The sequence below is a fragment of the Ambystoma mexicanum genome, chromosome 1q (genome assembly GCF_040938575.1).
Source record: "Ambystoma mexicanum isolate Mex_15411 chromosome 1q, UKY_AmexF1_1, whole genome shotgun sequence".
Classification (NCBI taxonomy): Eukaryota; Metazoa; Chordata; class Amphibia; order Caudata; family Ambystomatidae; genus Ambystoma; species Ambystoma mexicanum.
The window spans coordinates 638,031,567-638,050,517 of NC_090922.1; the positions used below are offsets into that span (position 1 = coordinate 638,031,567).

At 44.7% G+C, this 18,951-nt stretch overlaps 1 protein-coding gene across 2 annotated transcripts in view; it reads left to right on the forward strand.

The window, feature by feature from the left end:
• Positions 1-18,951, forward strand: part of ABCA4 (ATP binding cassette subfamily A member 4) — a 1,737,150-nt gene that overhangs the window by 1,281,822 nt on the left and 436,377 nt on the right. The gene's annotated exons all lie outside the window — the stretch shown is intronic.

The following is an 18,951-nucleotide window of genomic DNA, read 5'->3' on the forward strand; positions in this document are numbered from 1 at the left end:
CTATAACTAGGAGCCCCGGCATACCAACTCAACAAACTCCAAAGAGCCCAAAACGATGCTACATAACTGCTCTTTGCCCTGGGTTAAAGAGACCACATCTCACCAGCTCTCCGCACTCTCCACTGGCTCCCAGTCAGACAAAGGGACACCTTCAAGACCCTATGCATCACTTAACGAGCAAGACCAGCCAATATACCTACAAAAAAAGATAAAGCCATACCTCCCATCCCACACCCTAAAATCTAGCACTGCCCTCCTTCTACTGATTCCAACCTCTAACTCTGTCAGGATCGGAGGATCTGCCGTCTCAACGTTGGACCCAACTCTGTGGAACTAGCTTCACCCTCATATTCGTCACACTCAAGACTGTATGACGTTCCGCAAAGCTCTATAAAAGTGTCTCTTTCCGTAATACCAACCACGACCACGATTGAACCACAACAACCGGAGGACTAATGCTCAATGAGATCGCGAACAATGTCATCACTGAATATGCTTATTAATTCGCTATTAAGCAACCGCTTACCTGAAATGCAGAATATCGATCTCCTTAGGTCATAGCTCCAAACAAACACTCTCCTCCCATATGACTATGCTTTACTCTCTACTCTACACCATCACACAATTAGAGTGCAGCTACACCCCTCGATCAATTCGGCCTAGCTGCTCACATACGAACATTACCCCATGTACACCTCATCATTCTAATAAAACGCAGCTGTACCCCATGACAAACCGGCCTAGCTGCACACATATGCGTCCTACAGGCCTAACGCAGCCAGTACCCTGTCTTGGTGTCCACCCGAAATACTGCACACATTCAACCGATATCAGTACCACCACACCTAATCCTAGGATGCAGCTACCATCAAGCAATTACATCAGCTGCACACATAACTGGTGCACCCAAGCACCGTACGACACCCTACTCTCTCAACTGACCTGGACTATGGTCCTCGAGGGCATTCAACCTACCAGCGCTTTGGGGTCATACCAATCATGTATAGAGCGCTATATAAATGCCAAATAACATAACGTAGCATAACATAACATAACATACTGCTAGGGGGTAAAAATGCCCTTGTTGTCCTCTTATCCCCACTGGATACTGCCAAATGCTCCTCCATTATAAAGCTAGACTCCTCCCTTCTCAATGACCCCATAAGCTTTGATCTACCCTTCAGGATTTTCTCATACCACCCAGGCCAATATCCATCGCCTCCTCCCTCTGTGCTAATAGGTTTGCCCACTAATTTTCCTCTAAAACCTGTAAAATGTGTGACACTCTTACAACTCTTACAACTATCCTCTACCTCCCTCCCCTGCCCACCTTCTGTCTGCCACCTTTCCCTTTTATTCCTTCTACTCTTGACTGCTTCTCCCCTAATCGACAGAACATAAGAGAATGGACCAGCGGAAGAGAGGGATTATTCATATCAATGTGCATTGTCTTTTTATAAATATTGACAACCAGTTTGTTAAGAAAAATAATTTTTCGAAAATTCATCAATTTCTTACTCAACACTTTATGAAAACTCTAATCTGCACCATCCCGCTCATCAATTTCACTCATGCCTACTCCTTGACATTCCCCGCTACTCCTTCTTCCCTCTAGACAAAGTCCTCAACGCCGCTACTTGCACTCACTACAGCCTACCTAGATCTTACCCCACTTCTGACTTCTGACACCAGGCTTGTTGGCTCTCCATGCACAAGCCCTCCCTTTTCAAGTTTCTTCGACAAGTTTGCAAAGTGATCAAAAGCCTTTGTCAGCTTGTCGGGTTGTCAGGTTGTCAGCATCTCTGTCTGCTCGCCATCTCATTCCTAGTGCTTCTTTTCTACACTCAACCTCACTGTACATGACTCCACTGTGTGTCCTCTTGCTTCCGCTCTTTCCCCTTACTTACCCCGCTCCATTGGAAACCGTTTTCATCTCAATCATAGGCATCCAGATTGGGGATTTCTTTGATGCTTGGATTAAACTTCACTTACTTGCCAAAGAGGGAGCGCCCGCTACCTACTCCTCATCCTCCCTACTTGACACCACCACTCCCTATAGTGCTGCTTTATAATGTCCTTTTGTTTCTTTGTACAGTCCTAATCATTATTTGTAAGCGCTTGCCACCCTAGGTTAAGGTTTCCTTTGTAAGTCACCTGTTTGTCATTTCTGTTGTTTTGTTTTTTTCTGTCCTGGGTTTATGTCTCACTTTGTTCACACACTCACACCCTCACAAAATGTAAAATAGGTCATTGTAAATGCATAAAACCAATAAGTATATATTGGGATAATCAGTGAATGAGGCTTCGAGGTAGGGCATCTGGGCTTTCAATTATATAAAATATGTGCAGCGCCCAAGTGGAACTGGAAAGATGCCACTTGCCTTAACCCCAAGTGGAACTGAAAAGTGGCCACCTGCCTAAAATTGGGGTAAACACGCATATATCCATTTATCTTGCCTGTGATCCTCTTTTTCCAGATTAAATCAGGCTGGGTATTTTATGGCGTTCTGTTAGTGTTTTAGTGTATTTATTCAGAAAGGTTACACAAGATGCTGTTAGGATAACATAATGGGCGACAGAGTGTCGGCCCACCCATTTTGGCCAATCTGCAGCCAAGACAGCCTAGTAAAAACACTGAGCGGTTCCTCAGCTGCAACAAACAGCAGAGAGTGCTGCTGGGCTGGCTTCTTGAAGTGTCAAACAGAAAATAGTTTTCCCTTTGACAGTTCGTACCCCTGCATGCATGTCCAATGGGACATGCAAGCATGGGGGGGATTTTGCATGCCTTGAATGTCCCATTGGGGATGCAGCGTGGGGAACTGCTCCTCTGAACGTCTGAGAGGGTGCTCCTACAACTCCCTGCACATACAGAGCTTCCGGGGCGTACTTCAGGGAAAACGCCAGCTACTGCAGGCCTGTGCAGGAAGCGCTGAGCCGGCCTGGAAAAGTGGATCCAATGAAATGAATGAGTTTATGTTTGGGTGCGTGAATTAAATAGTGTATGTTGTGTGTGCGTGTGTAAATGAAAGAGTGAATGATTTGGGTGTGTGGGGGGAGTGGGTGTGCCCAAATCATCAGCCTGCTCACCAGCACAGTAAGGGGCACTAACCGTGCTGGTGAGTGGGCTTCTGATTTGGGGCACCCCCTTCCCATACATCACCAAATCAGATATGGGCATGTATTTGTATTTATTAGGCTTATATAGCGCTTTAGACCAAAGCGCTGCACCTCTAACAACAACAGGATACATTTAACATAATAATAACAGTAACAATAGAAGCAAATTACAAACTTGAATCAGTCAACAAAACAGTATGTAGAGCAATTAGATAGAGGGAAGGGGGGGATAAGTGGAGTAGATCTAGGTGGAAGAGGGAGGGAGGGTGGTGGGAGGAGGAGGGAAAGGAAGGGGTGAGGATGGAGTGGGGGGAAATGGAGGGAGAGGCTTAAGGAGGGAAGAGGGAAAGGGCGGGAGAGGGGGAGCAAGAAAAAAGTGGGAGGGGTATCATGACGGGGAATGGAGAAGGAGAGATTTAAGGGACGTGCGGAAAGAGGAAAATGTATGAATAGAGTGGATTGAGAGAGGTAAGGAGTTTCAGTGGAGGGGGGCCAGGAGTTGGAAGGAGCGGAAACGGGAGGAGGCACAAGGGGAGCGAGGAACAGTGAGGAGGAAGTGGTCAGCGGAACGAAGGGAGCGAGAGGGAGAGTAGAAAGAGAGAAGGGAAGAGAGATAAGGGGGAGCAAGATCGTGGATAGATTTAAAGACTAGGCAGAGAAAATATATTTAAGTTGAGAGTGAAATGGGAGCCAGCCAATGGAGGATAGGGAAGCAGTGATAGAGTCTTGTGGGGAGAGGAGACAGAGGGTACGGATGGCAGAGTGATAGATAGATTTGAGGGATCCAAGATGTGAAGCAGGTAGACCAAAAAGTAAGGAAGAGCAGTAGAAGAGGCGAGAGAAGATAAGGGAGGAGATTAAAAGTTTAGTAGCATGGAATGTAAGGGAGGAGCGGACTTTGCAAATATTATAGAGGTGGTAGCCACAAGTGCAAGAGGTGAGTGAGATGTGGTGGGAAAAAGTGAGAGAAGAGTCGAAGTGAAAGCCTAAATTGCGAGTGTGGGGGAAGAAAGTAAGATTAGAGGGAGGACAATGGATGAAAGGAGGAGAGGGAGGGGGAAGGGAGTTGGAAGGGAAAACACTACTTCAGTTTTGTCAGAGTTAAGGGAAAGAAAGCGAGAAGACATCCAGTTTTTAATAGCAGTAAGACAGGAGGGGCATGACATGTCAAGTAAGACAGAACATGTGGGGCAAAGGGTGTATTTATTTACTGCCCATCAACGTTAAAGCAAATATAAAATCATGTTTGCTTTAACAATGTTGCCCAGTAAAAATAAATGTCATGCCAGAGGCATCAAGCTTAACTTGACTGGCTGCAGCAATGCAGTCCAATCTCGCCATGTAACACACTTATCATATTTGCATGGCATTTCCTACTGGCCATTTATGATAAATCAAGCATTTTAAATGTTATTACATGCCTAGAGTGGCATTGTGGTCAAGCCAGTCTAGCCATTTCTTAATTTGGCATGACTTTTTATGGGGTATTTATGATAAAGCAAGCATGTTAAATGTTATTACGTGACTAAACTGGCATTTTGGTGCAGCAAGACTAGCCATTTAACACTACTGGGGAATCCTCCACTATCTACGGCCTACCAAGAGGGAAACAAGTGACCATTACATCTATTGGGATGAAGTAAACGCTGTATTTATGACTGTAAGTGATACCTGGAAATCACCCAGACAAAAACTGTTGATTTCTAGAGATGTTACTTTGTGGTGAAGAAGAGAGACCTGTTTTGGAAATTGGTTTCCACCTTTTGACCCAGTCTTTGTAATATTGTCTAGAGGACAGGTCCCAAGACTGAAGGTTTGGAGTTAGAGGAAAAGGTACAAAGAGGCCTGAGAACCCTCAAAGGAATCTGACCCATAAATAGACCATGAGAGGAACAGATAGGGAGACATTGCTCTTTGGTTATATTGGTTTGTTTATTACACTGCTAGTAGGAAGAGCTCCGTTCTGGGCCCACTCACAGGTATGGATCTATGTGATTATTATAGCGCCCAAAATCTCGAATCCGAAGAATTCGAATTTGAAATGTGTTGCGCCTAATAATCACGTAGATAACCCCTGCCCGTAATCCCCCTACCCTCCACCCATTTACCCCTATATCTTACCTGAAGCGCACTTACATGATCTGCTTTTCACAGCTCTCTCCCTGCGACATGTGTTCCGTCTCCCCATTGTGGGGCGGAACTACTGCCGCAGGGTCCATTTTTTTCCCTGTTTTTTTTTTCTACTATCCCTTTCCCCTGCTTCCATTGTTATGGAAGTGGGGGACACCCCCGCAACCCCTGAATTCCCGTAATATTGATCAAGTGGAGCGGAGGACACCACTGCAACTCCCGCTCACCTTGTTTGACATTTTGGGAATTCCTAATTTTTTCTCATGCCGAATGCACATAAAAAGCCCATTCGGCTTTTCCCCCCAAGGTTTTCGGGATAAACGACAGGTATTGTGACCAGTAAATAGAGAGCCTATCAATAAAGGTATTTCACATAGATGTATTTCAAGTGCACATGCTTCCCTGTTGAATCGTTGATGTGTTGATATTAACATTTCTCGATTGGCGAGCTCCAAAGTCAGAGTTCATTAGTCAAGCACTGCAGAGGCTTCCGGTGGATACCTCTTTGATTGTCACCAGAGCATAGTGTTGGCGGCCTGGAGGAAGAGATAGAGATGTTCACATTCAGCAGTGAGCGCGGCATCCTGCAGCTGTGGGACTGCCGTGCGTGCAGGTAGCAAAACAGGGTCACTTGCAGTTTTGTTCAGATACTTGATCTTTCTTTAAGACAAAGCTTTCCAGGAGTTCCTGTTGCAGGTAGTGGGCACACGGCGTGCCGAATTCCCCACTAACGCTACCATGACAGATCTGGTATGTTGCAACCTGGTGGCCAAGCATGTCTTGCTCTAAGTCATTCCAATCCTGGATCAAGATGTTCTTGATAGCTTTTGACCAGCGTGGCAGCCAGTTAGTCCCCCCCTCAGGCATCATAGCTGTTTGGATCTGAAGCACAAGGCGTTCGAAGACAGCACCGCAATGTCTTTCTCTGGCACGTTGGTTGATTTCCCACATTCATCACTGCAATTGGTGGCGTAAGCCATGATGTTGTTGCCTCACTGGACACATATTCGAATAAACTGGTTGTAGGCACAACATGATTTACCTTTCTAGATGTTATGCTTCAGCCACACCGACATTGTGACCCAATTAGCCCGCCAGCAGCACTTCTTCTGATCAGGAATGGCTGTGCATATGGACTGCCCGAGGAAAAAGAGTGCTTCAAAGTGCAACCCATGACCAGCTCCTCTCGACTGACGCACTCCTTAAACTCACCTTGTACCAAGCAGTGTTTTCCAACAGATGCACTACGCACAGTGCTTAGCATATGCATGGTGGTAGAACACAAAAAGGCAGCATTCCATTATCAAAGCTTGCAGTACCAGCTCCATGTTTGTGGCTTTGATCCCTGAAGTCAAAGAAAGCGTCTTTATGTGCCCATTCATTCCTCTGCCCAAAATGTTTCCATGGATTTGCCTCAAATTCACCCCAAGAACTGTCACTAAGGTCACTACTTCTACTGCGCTGCTTCTCAGGGTCAGGTTCATACACTTCCGATCTTACCTGGATGGAGATCAACTTCAGGAGCAAGCCAAAAGTTATTTTTTCATTTATTATAGCTGAATATACATGTGCTGATCATTTAATTGTATTCAGTGTCCTCTCTCTTGCACAAATCGCTTGGGGAATGTTTTCTTTCAAAATCATCTTTCGCTTGTCCCAGCAAGTTGATGTGCCAGCGGAAGTGGGCACTGCAAAGACTCTGCCAGTGGCCCGGCATGTTGCCGAGTTCTGGGGCTTTTCCCCATCCCCCACAGGAGCTAGTGGCAGTGGGAATACCCTTTTAAGATCCCTGGTCAGGGTGGGAAGAGGAACGCCAAAGGATACATTACGATTACATTCAGGAAAGTACAATAAAGATAGTTGAAAAATCATTTAGAAGAAAAAAAAGAAGCTGAATCTTACGCTTTAAAAATGCTCTCCAGTGCATCTGGTTGGTAAACTGGTTACCGGAGCTGCCGGTTCTCTTTTATTTAAATTGACTGACCTTTCCTTCAGAAAATACCTAAGCTGCAGAAACCTGAACAAAGCCTTGTTGCAAAGATCACATTTTGCTTTGATTTGATCACAGGACCAAATAACCCCTAGATAGGAAAACTGACCCCGTCTTTGCAATGCTGTATAGGCCCAGTCAGGGACTTCTTCACCCGGAAATGCATCTGAGAGTGCTCCATTGTCCTGTACCAAAGTGCAGTCAAAAATGTATTTGATGTATCTCAAGACTCACCTTGAGCTAATTGTTTGCATAAACCAGCAGGCTTTTTGGTCTCACTCTCCTAGGGTCCCCAATCTTAGTGTCACATACAATACGTAGGGAGTCTAGGCTCTTTATCTTGTTGAGCCTCAGACCCAACTGCACACTTGGAAATCTGGTAAGCCAAATCCTCCCTCCCAGTTATTACATAGCTTTTTCAGGCTCCAACATCACTTCCCACCACAGAGAAAACGTTTCGGCTTTTTCAGCTGTGGCTTTGTTAAATCTTAATGGAATGCTCTAATCTATATGGATTCTATATATCTGAAGATATAGACATATAGACATTTTGGGATGAGAGTCATCTTAACTAGACTAGTTTGATCCAGGATTGCAATATGTAGAAAACCCCAGCAATTTACGAATCCAAAACCCTTTTAATAATCTCCTGCAAAGTAAGGTGGGATTAATAGGCTTGACAAAACTCTTCCATCAGAAATGTGAAAGGACAATACGCCATTTGAGCCAAGTCGCACATGCCACTTCTCCATTGAAAAGCCATAACTGAACGTTCACATCCAGTTCAGAGCCACACAAGCAAAGCATTGTGGGTACGCAAATGAGCTTAAACGTCAACTCCTAGCTCCAGAAAATGATCTGTGTCTTACAGGACAGTACTATTTCATACATACCTGCTTTAACCCAAGAAAGACATGTCTCAAGGCTTCAGACAACTGCATGCTAGTGACCTAGCACTGCTTGAAATAACCTGAAGGGGCATGGATGTATACATGTGTGTGGAATTTTGTCTTTTTACTATATATATTTGAATTACATTTTGATGGAAAGTAACCATTGATTGTATTGTATTTTTTATGTGAACTTTGTGTATAACAATTGTATTAATTTCTGCAGAAAATGTGTTTTATGTAATGTATTTATTTTTTATTTATTTTGGTACAGTCTGTGTGTATTTCTTTAATAAAGCAATGACTGTCATTGTCCAGATGCTTTGATAGATTGTACAATTTATTCTAACATAAATGAATGCTAAAATAGATTCATCCCATGTGAAATATATGGCCACAGCACCCCGTAGCCATGCTTATAACCTCTATTCTCTCTAAAAACGTACAAAATCAGATTTTGGACTTGCAGATGGCTACATGCCAGTGATATATTCTGGGCTTTGGGGTCATGTAAATAGCACTTATGTTGCCCGTATCCCTCAGTTTTCTTCTGTAACCTATAATAGGAAATATTTTCATGAGGTTTCTACGACACAATGCTCATAGAATATAGTAAATGAATTAAAGTTAAAGATAGAGGTATCTATATACATAAAAGAAAGAGTCCTGACTGACTGACAAATTCGTCAACGCCCAGCTTAAACTGTTTAACCTAGGATTGTGAAATTTGGAAATTACATTTTTTTCATGACTTAGGCACCTACTAAGGAAGGATTTTTGGAAATTCACTCCTTAAGGGTATTAAAAGGGGGGGGGGTGAATTTCTGTCTGACTCATCAACGCCCAGCTCAAACCGTTTAATTTAGGAACATGACATTTGGAAGGTACATTGTTTTCATGACATAGGCACCTACTAAGGAAGGATTTTTTGGAAATTCCATCCTTAAGGGATTAGAAGGGGGGGGTGCATTTCTGCCTGACTCATCAACGCCCAGCTCAAACCGTTTAACCTAGGAACATGAAATTTGGAAGGTACATTGTTTTCATGATTTAGGCACCCACTAAGGAAGGATTTTAGGAAATTCCATCCCTAAGAGGGTGAAAAGGGGGGGGGTAAACTTATTTATGATACCTATATCTCAAATTTTAAATCTTCATTATAAAGTATGCTTCCGAACTGCTTCTAAAAATTGGTAACAGAGAGTATCCCGTATTTGAGAGAAAAATGTCATCCCTTCAGACTTAGGTACAGTCGTCAATTCAATAGCCGACCTCACATCCAAAATGTACTGTAACATACCAAATCTAATGGAGAAATCTACAGAATGGTTATGTGAGCATGCCATTGTAACGCCAAAGAACAGCATGGCTGCCATAATCATTAAGATACTTATCGATTCTTTCAGAGGAGTCCGAATGGAGCACAAATCTGTAAACCCAGTGTGTCAAAGTGATGACGCAGTCCACAACCCTGTTGAGTTCTTGAACACTTTAAATACTGCTGGTCTTCCCAAACACAAACTTCCTCTCAAAGTCAGAGCACCTGTGATATTATTGCGGAACCTCATCCCACTTAAGCTCTGTTATCGCACCAGTTTGTGAGTGAAAGCTCCCCACAGAAATGTTGTTGAGGCTACGGTGCTAACCAGCTCTGACCAGGCGGAGTCCGTGTTCATAGCACAAATACCTCTTATAACTTCAGCATATCTGTTTGAATTCAAAAGACTTCAGTTCCCCATAAAGATTTGTTTCATCATGACCATCAAAAAATGTCAGGGGCCCACTTTAAAGGTAGCAGGGATTGACCTATGGGAAGACTGCTTCTCGCATGGCCAGTTTTTGGATGTCCTGTTCCAGAGTGAACTCACCTAACTCTCTGGTAATCCTAGCACCTGAAGGGAGAACCACTATTGTATGAAAACCCAAAATCCACACGAGCAGAGCTGCGGGCAACAGCTATTTAAAGAATAAAACCAAATGTTTTTCAAGTAATGAAGCAATTATAAAAAAGCAATCATGCATGTGAAATAATTGGGACATTTTCCCACCAAATTGTTTTAGCTACAAGCAGTATCCAAATAAAATTATTCGAAAAGTGCAAGAAAAGTTTGACATGACATGTTTCGGCTGCCTAAAGAGTGTTAATTGAGATTTAGGATAATTGGTAACATTTGTTTCCAACTCCCCCAAAAAGAGTCTAACTATTTCACTTAATCATCCATTGGCATTATGTTCTGCATGGACTCGAGATCAGCCCGACATACCAACAGATGATTTGCAGCTTTGACATGGACTGGTGAGGGAAGTGAGGGAAGTGAGACAATGGAGGCAAGGTCGGCCAAATGATTATGATGTGGTTGAGGAGCAGGCAGAGAGATTAACTGTTTCACGTTGTCACATCTAAGAGAGGTGAGCTTCTGTATGAGGGGAGGATGGTCTTTGTTTTACCCAACATGAGTGAGATAACCTATTGTAGGAGGAGGGTGTTTGGGGCCCTTTACAGGGCATTTGTGCAACTGGGTCTGCGAGTGAGTATTCCTTCTTATGTCTTCTTGAACCTGTGTCTTCTGGAACCCGAGAGAGCTAGAGCTGTCCTGGACCCACTAGAGACTTATAACCAAGCGATAGGGAATGGGCTGCCCTGGAGAGGGCACTTAAGGAATTGCACATTTCTGGAGATTGAAAGTTCAGTGAGGGGTAATAAAAAAGGTGAACATGGAGCTCCTGCATTTTAGGCTTCTTTTGGGTGGCTTTCTGGGATTTTGAGCAGAGAGGTGGGAATTCAATTCAATTGCGATGCATATGCTGGAGAGGTTTCAAGACAGTGGGCTCTCTTGTCAAGGCAGTTAGGTTTTCTGGTTGAGGTGAATATGTAGACGAGTGTGAAACCCCCATTTTTTATAATCTTTGCTGAGTGCTGTTAGGTTATTGGGGGTCTGAAATGTTCCAATGGTTACATAGTGGTATCAGGGTCTGATTACGCTTGTTATTGTAGTCATGTGTCAAAAATAAAAAATGATAATTTGGAAATATTGGAAAAATGAAAAAGTTCAGGAGCTTTGGAAAGTAAGACCCAGGAAACTTCAGAAGGGTCTGTGTTTTCTACGTTTTCTAGCAGACCTAATGTACTTGTATTGCTGCGTTTTATCCTGTTCTCTGGATTCACAGCCTCATTATCCAATTTTTTTAAACGGTCGGTTTGCCCAGTGCCACACGGGAAATTGTTTTTTTCAAGCCTGGATTCTATGCAATCCATTCTAATCTTGGTTTCCTGCAGTCTGGATTGAAGTTCCAGTGCAATCATTTTACTGGTTGCGTTATGATTTGTCTGGTTATGAGCAGACCCATTGATTCCCCACAGGAGACCCGGAAGCAGCAGTGCACAATTGTATCTAATTGGCACTTCAGCTAGTATTACACTCTGTCACAGAGCGGAGCAAAGAACGGAAAGCGGGCTGGGAAATAACCTTCTGGTATCACCTATGTGATCCAGCTGGTATTGCTGTTGTCTGTATGAAAACAGAAGCATGTAAACACTGTTATTACATTCCTCAGTTCATGGCCCCTATTTCTACTGTGTTGTGATTGTGCATACCGTAACCTTGCTGTACCACTCACTGGGTTCTTTACTCTTGATGATTAACAAGTACCTTATCTTCAGGTGCTTTTCAACATCTAACTATGCGCCTTAATCTCTGGTGCATTTGAATGTTTAATGGTGCACCTAATCAGCAGGTGCTTTAGAAGTACAGTAAATAAGTTCCTTATCTTCAAGTAAATTGGGTCTGTTGTTTCCTTTGTTCTCAGATTACATTCAGTTCTCTAGGAATTGTCTTTGATTGTCCCTTAACTGAGGGCAATGACCCATGATCTAGTACATTAGGAGTGTGGGAGCCCTGCCTGTTCACAATTTTGTAATGCTCTGATTAGCAAAGTGTAGGAGCTGTTGCAGTCAACTGTGTACTGACCTTACATTATTGCAGACAACTTGAGCACTACTGGACAACCTCTGACCCTGCAAGGTGCGCCCCAGGCTGTAAACCTCATTGCAAAGCTTTTCTGAAGAGAGCAGAAAAAATACCAGCAGTGATAAACTGGCTGCCAAGATTATTATTAGATGCGTGGCTGATGGGAGCCGTAGTCTTTAACAGCTGATTCTTCTGAACTATTCCCTGTAAACATCCTCACTGATAATGCCTATGCGATAACTTACACTAGCCTCCAGTGGGTCACAAAATTCATCCATGGGGCCCAGTCTTGAGATCTCTCTGGCCACTGAGGCAGCACTGCAGTGGCATTGTGGGTGGGGTAACTTTGTCCTGGGTGGGACGAGTAGGCACCTGGCCAGGTATGAGTGGTAACCATCAGATAAAAGGCTTTAAAATTAAACTATATCCAAAACGCCCATCTTCTGTTTTCAGGGTATTTATGACCCCTTTGTATGATTGTCGTCTGTAGTTATTCCTTTTTATACTTACTGAAGATGGTGGTGCAGCCTTTCCCTTGCTTACCATAATACACTTCCAGTCGCTTAATACCAATGTACCACATTGAGTAGGCTGCTGCTCACGTGACCAGGCCCTGCCACTTAGTTGCTTCGCCCACCTCCAGTTTTCAGGCCTTCCAAGCCTCTATTTAAAGACTCTAGGCCAGCTCCAGGCAGACAGCATTGAGTAGGCTGCTGGTCACGTGACCCGGCCCCGCCATTCAGTTGCTCCACCCAACACCTATTTAATCAGTCCTCCTTAGGCATCCTCATTGGCGCCGTCCTTAGCAAAGGATGGGCAAAGACAAGCACCTCACCTGTTTCTGCCTGTTTGGGCCTGACAGGGCCAATGGCCTGGCCCGCTAAACTGCATTTCGCCTACAAACTAATCGCTACTACCGCTTCCCACCAAAACACATCACAATGTGTCTCCTCCTTTCACAGCCAATCCCCAATCTCATTAGGGTTTGAATGGCCAAGTGCCCTGGGCAGCCCCGGCAAACTACCCGAGCGGACCTCATCAATATTGCCCTTGCCCCCATCCAACACCCACGGACCACATGCACACGCCCTCTTATGTTGATCAGTGCTCACTCCACAGTCGTTCACGCTGCAGAGACCGCTGACCTTATCTTGTACAACAACCTTGATGCCCTGTTCAACACTGCAAATTGGTTTACCCCATCTTCCCCACACGGGTGGCCAGGAGGTAGAGTGGCAAACATCCACATAGTGATTGGCCATGCTCCATCATTCCCTCTCCCTGAACACGCTCATTTGAATCACTCGCCTGCTGGTTCCCTCTATCACACAAGGAACCCATCACCTTCCACCTCATCTACAGACCACCTCACAAAAGTGACTCTTTCATTGCAGACATCTCCAACTTACTCCCCTCTGCCAAATTAGCACATTCTAATAATGTCTTTCTTGGTAATGTTAACGTCCCTGAGTCACAGGCTGACAACCACCTTCAAATCACGCTTGTTGACCGCATCCATGCACCTTAAGCAAATTGTGCTCACTCCACTCACAACAAAGGCAACACCTAGGGCCTCATTACGACTTTGGAGGCAGCCATGGCGCTACTGGCGCCATGGCTGCATCCAAAACCGTGTCCGGGTTACCTGAATGGGGAAATACCGAGCCATTCCGAGTATGGAGGGCCCGGTATTTCCCCATTCAGAGAACCGGGACCGGACCTTCCCCATTCGAGCCTCCATAGGACTGAATGGGAATCGGGAGGGAGCTAAGAAAGGGCCCATTACAAGAGGGCCCGTTGTTAGCTCCCTGGTTCCCTCGCGGGACCCGCTACGTTCACATCGGGTCCCACGAGGGAACATCGTAATAGTGCGGAATGCGTTTAATGGCGCCGGCACCATTACCGACGCCATTAAACGCATTCCGCACAACTTGTAATGAGGCCCCTCGTCTTCACATCATCCCCCTGCATCACCTGTGCAGACCGTATCCCACTTGACTGGTCTGAAAACGCGCCATCCCATTATCAGTCACCCCCTAAACTATGACTCATAAAGGTAAGTCTAAACCCCCAGCTCAACGTTGCTTATTCAAAACCTTCCCAGTTAATGAGCTGGAATCAAACATTTCAGACTTCCCCACCAAAGAGAATGCCTTGGGCCTCCGGGAATTATTCAGCAACTCTGCTATGAAACTGGTGGACGCTCATGCCCGCTTAAAATCCAGCCAGCCAAACACCAAACCACCTGCCCCACTGCTCTCGAGCTAGGTCTGCGCTTTAAACAATAAAAAAATAAAAAAATATTAAAAAAAGAAATTGTGATCGATATTACCCCACAGAAGCATAGAAAATGAGACAGAAGCTATAAGATTTACTAAATGTAAATTCTTTAACACATAACACTGATTCCCGCTTATACTTAGAGACAGTGTCCATCATTATTCTGCATGTACTGCTCTTGGGCACTCTACATTTAAAATATTCTAAAGAGACTAACTTCTCTTCTGTTGTAAGTGACCAAGGTACAGCCAGGTCAAAGGATATCATATGGTTGTATATTATTGATTGTAAACTCCTCACGTTTTCATATCTTCACATCTGACATCTTCAGTATCACACCTCTTTATTTCCAATGCAAAATCCAGCAAAAGGGATGTGTTTGATTCATCGTTGTTCTGTGAGTATTTTAGATAAAAAGTATAGCAGGTAGAACATAGCAGGCACCTGCAAGAAGCGAAAAAAACTACCCTAAAACTCTGCCATACAATGAGATGTGGCGCTGTACCACTCTCCTTCCTCACTGTTATTAGTAGAACATACAACTCGGCATGGGGCAAAGAACATGGTAATAACACAGTCAATTTGAATATTACCAATATGAAAAAACAACGCAAAATTTGTCATGAATATATATGACATATTTGGAAGAAGATCAATTGCGTTGGCAAGTAATTGAACATTGAACTTCAATGAACAAAGAAATAGGTCACCAGTCTAATTTGGACATAATGATGTTGTGATGGAGCCTTGAGAAAGCCGGTGGTGGGCGAAACACATGTTGGCTGGTGGAAAACACATCTAATATGGCAAATGGAAAACACATTAATATGAATAAATAATGCACAATGGATAACGACCATATTAATCACAGTCTTACATGATTATTTTGAGTGCACATCAGACAGAACATGCTATGGTAAATTACTTTTCTGAACTTGTAAATAGAATTTGGAAAGCTTTCCAGATTTCAGTATTATTTGTTTTGTGTTTGGGATGAGGAAATGAAAAGGAAAAGAGAACAAAGAGACAGAACTCCCGGCACAAGAATGGACTAGGCAGCATAGACAAAAGAATCCAAAGTGGATTTTAGTAAAGGCAGTTGAAAGGATAGTTGATAGACATTTCAAGAAAAGAAGGAGCAGCAGCAGACGGAGAGGAAAAAAAGAAAGGTAAACAAAGAGGGGAGGAAAAGAAAATAACCCCTGTGGGCCAGGGCCTTCAGCCTCCCACACCCTGGGGCCTACAGACATTGTGGCACTGTGCCCCATGAGGGGGTGACTGGCATGATAACCATGGACCCAGAGAAGGAAAGAGCCCAGACAGTGTGAGTGGTGCTTACCTGGGCCTAAAAGGAACTGCCAAGTCTGTGCCACATGAGGGGGGCAGACCAAACCAGGCAGCCTGGTAGTTCCCCCCGCCAGTCCGCCTCATGGCCGGTGAGGCAGACCGAGAGGTGAAGAGAAGAAGCTCACTCTGACCCTGAAGGCATAGCGGTGAAAGTAAGTACCAGGTTGCCTCGCAATGCAACCCAGGTGAAGAGTGGGACAGTGTAAGTCCCGGGCTGCCTCGTGATGGCAGCCTGGGTGAAGAGAAGCCCCAGGCTGCAGCAGCAAGGTTGCCCAGGTGAAGGGCCGGTGGCCTGCCACTGCACCTCTGTGATGCAGTGCAGGGAAGGCAGACCGGGAAGCAACGAAGGCTGCAGGCGTGGTGGTGATCAATGGTTGAGTACCCATTGCCATGGGAATGCTGCATGAATTTAAGATGGCACATGGGGTACGAGGGTGAGTGCAGTGGCATCCCCACGGTAACAGGACATGGTCTGAAGTAATAACGACACAGCTGGGACACAGTGGTGACGTGGGTGGCCCCCACACCAGCAGGGCTGCCCAGAAGATTTGAAATGTGGGCACGGTGGTGACTGCTGGTCACATATGGGGCCCATCCTGAAGATTAAAGAAGGCTTTGGCGGTGATGAGAGGTCAGACACCCACATGCGCATTGCGGTGCCCAAGATGATTAGCATAGCGCAGATTGTGCAGTGTGTTTTGGTGGCCCCACATGGAGAATGGGGCCACAGAGAAGAAAGAAGTGGGGTCAGGCCCCATGCAGCCACCAAGGACAGATCCATGGAAAGTACTGTAAAGGGGTGACTGACTGCAGCGTCACCCCCATTGTGAAATTATTATATGGGTTTTATGTGTTGTATGTCATTGTTAGTGTTTATAGTTATGTATATTAAATGTTATGTAGTGTACATTTATAAATAATATACATGTTAAGTAGCGGGAAGTCGAGTGGGGAAATTAGTAGAGGGAAGTAAGTGAGTGTAGGATGTTAAGTAGTGGGGAGGTACCCTGGCGTGAGGACGTGGCGGTCTGCCTGAGGCTGCCTAAGTAGGGGCACCACCCACATAGGCCATCCTCCGGCCTCACACTCCATGTTGGTTGTACCGAGAGTAAGGAATGGGGTATTTTGGGTAGGACTCACCTTATGGGTCCTCGAGACCCCTCCAAGGAAGGGCTGGATGCTGCAACAGATCCCATGTAGATGGTACTGAAGTCAGGGGGATGTTAGGAATGGGATTGCAACTGTTTAAGAAAGTTTAAGTGTTTGATTAAGAAAGAGGGATCCCTGTTGGATCCCTATAAAATTCACGGTAGTGTCTGTGTTCATTAGTAAGGTAAGAGCTCAGGGTGTAGCCCATCCCCTGTTAACAGCACTTTTATTTTCAGGTGCAGTGCCCCTCACTATTCATCTGGCATGAGGGTTGGGGTGCAAGTTCCCATGGGGACTTTCCCTGGTCTGGGGTGAGGAAGGACCAGAGCTGGAAAACAGGGACTAAAGACATGACAGTTATGCATTTCCTTATCTTTCATAGGGGAGAATCAGGCAGAAAGAGAAGGGCCCTGTTAAAAAAAAAACATATTCAAATGCTTCCATTTAGAGGCGGCAGTTAGACTGGCAACCAAATATTTGCCCTTTCACGGTAGGGCAGTTTGGCATGCGCCCATCAGTTCTTTTTGAACGCAACAGCACCCTGCACCCAGCGGGCATCAACCTGCCGCCAAACACTCAGAGAACATCCATTAAAAAAAAGTAAACATATTTTCCTAACAAACCCCTGTTGTGAAAGTGTGCTGACGCGCAAACACACCAAAGTAACCTTGGGGCAAAACGTGTCTTAAAGGAAGCAGCGTGATATCGGAGTGTTCTGGGAATCTGACCGTCTACTGCCGAAGTTTCATCCTCAGAAGTTTTGCTAATTTTAAGGTGATTTGCATGTTTATTCAAAATATTTGCAATCAACCGATCGACATTTACTGTCCCCAATTCTAATTCGCTTTACGTCAGAAAGCTGATCATTAAGTATTGTACCAAAATAAAGGCAGCACATAACATTTATGGACAACCTAATACAAATATAGGCCATTCATCAATGTAGATATCATTCCCATTCCTTCATATCAAAACTGTTCTAGATAAGCCCTTTTCCAGTAGCATATAACCAGAACATTAACAAATAGCGTGTATGGAGCGCTAGACATGCCCATGCTAAAAAAAAAACTACGCCCTTATGCGTCTAACTACTGTCTTAAGCGTCTACTAACCTCAGAGGCTTTCTGCACACAATTGTGAATGTGCAAAATGAAAGGGATTGTCCATGGATGATATCAGCAATAGATCTATGCTTGTAAACTTTCAGAGCTCTCAAACCCATCAATACATCCAAGTGCTTTGCACGGGAGATTCAAGAGGGCGTGACAGTACTCAATAGTTTATAAACTTCAGTAAATGGTTTCCTCATGTATGTGTGTATGCGAGCGGGGTCATAACATTGTAGAAAACAAGCTGAGTGGTTGATGAACCGCGTAATCACCTGTGCTGGGCATATTGTGGCTTGGATAGGAAGCAAGTGCAGCTCTTCTTGGATGAGAGAAATGTGGTTGAATTCCTTGTTTCCTGTTAAGAGTCATGCTGCAACATGTCCGACAGCCCTATATTAGGCCAGGTGCATCGCCACAGTCCCAGTGAGGAAGGCGTTTCCCCAGAAAGGTGTGTGATTGTGAGAGTATGGAATGTTGTTCGGAAGTCCTCAGTTAGAAGGAAGGACATTTGGTTGCAAGGGAGGGGAAGGCTAGATCAGACTGTTTGGGCCTTTTTTGTTGATGTATTGTTGGAAGGAGAGAGTGCTGTTTATATTGAACCTGAGTTACTTGGGGCCAGGTGCAGGGTGCTACTGTCAACTTGCATGTTGTTTAGCCATTTTAGAATGCTATCCTTCTTAGATGAGGAGCTGAGTAGAACACAAGTTCCATCTTTGTGGGATTGAGCTTCAGGTATGTGCTTGTCATCCAGGCTTAGATGGAGGCAAGGACATCACCGAGGCATTCGATGGCCTGGGTACCAGTGACGTTTAGGTGCAACTGGATATCATCCTCATATTGGTGGAGTGAGATGTCGGGGTCATTGAGAAGTTATCCCAATGGCTCCATTGTGGGACCTTATGGGGTCGGGAGGGTATTAAGAGTGTCAAGGTGTACAACTGCCGATTGTCCAAAAGGCGGACAACCTTCTA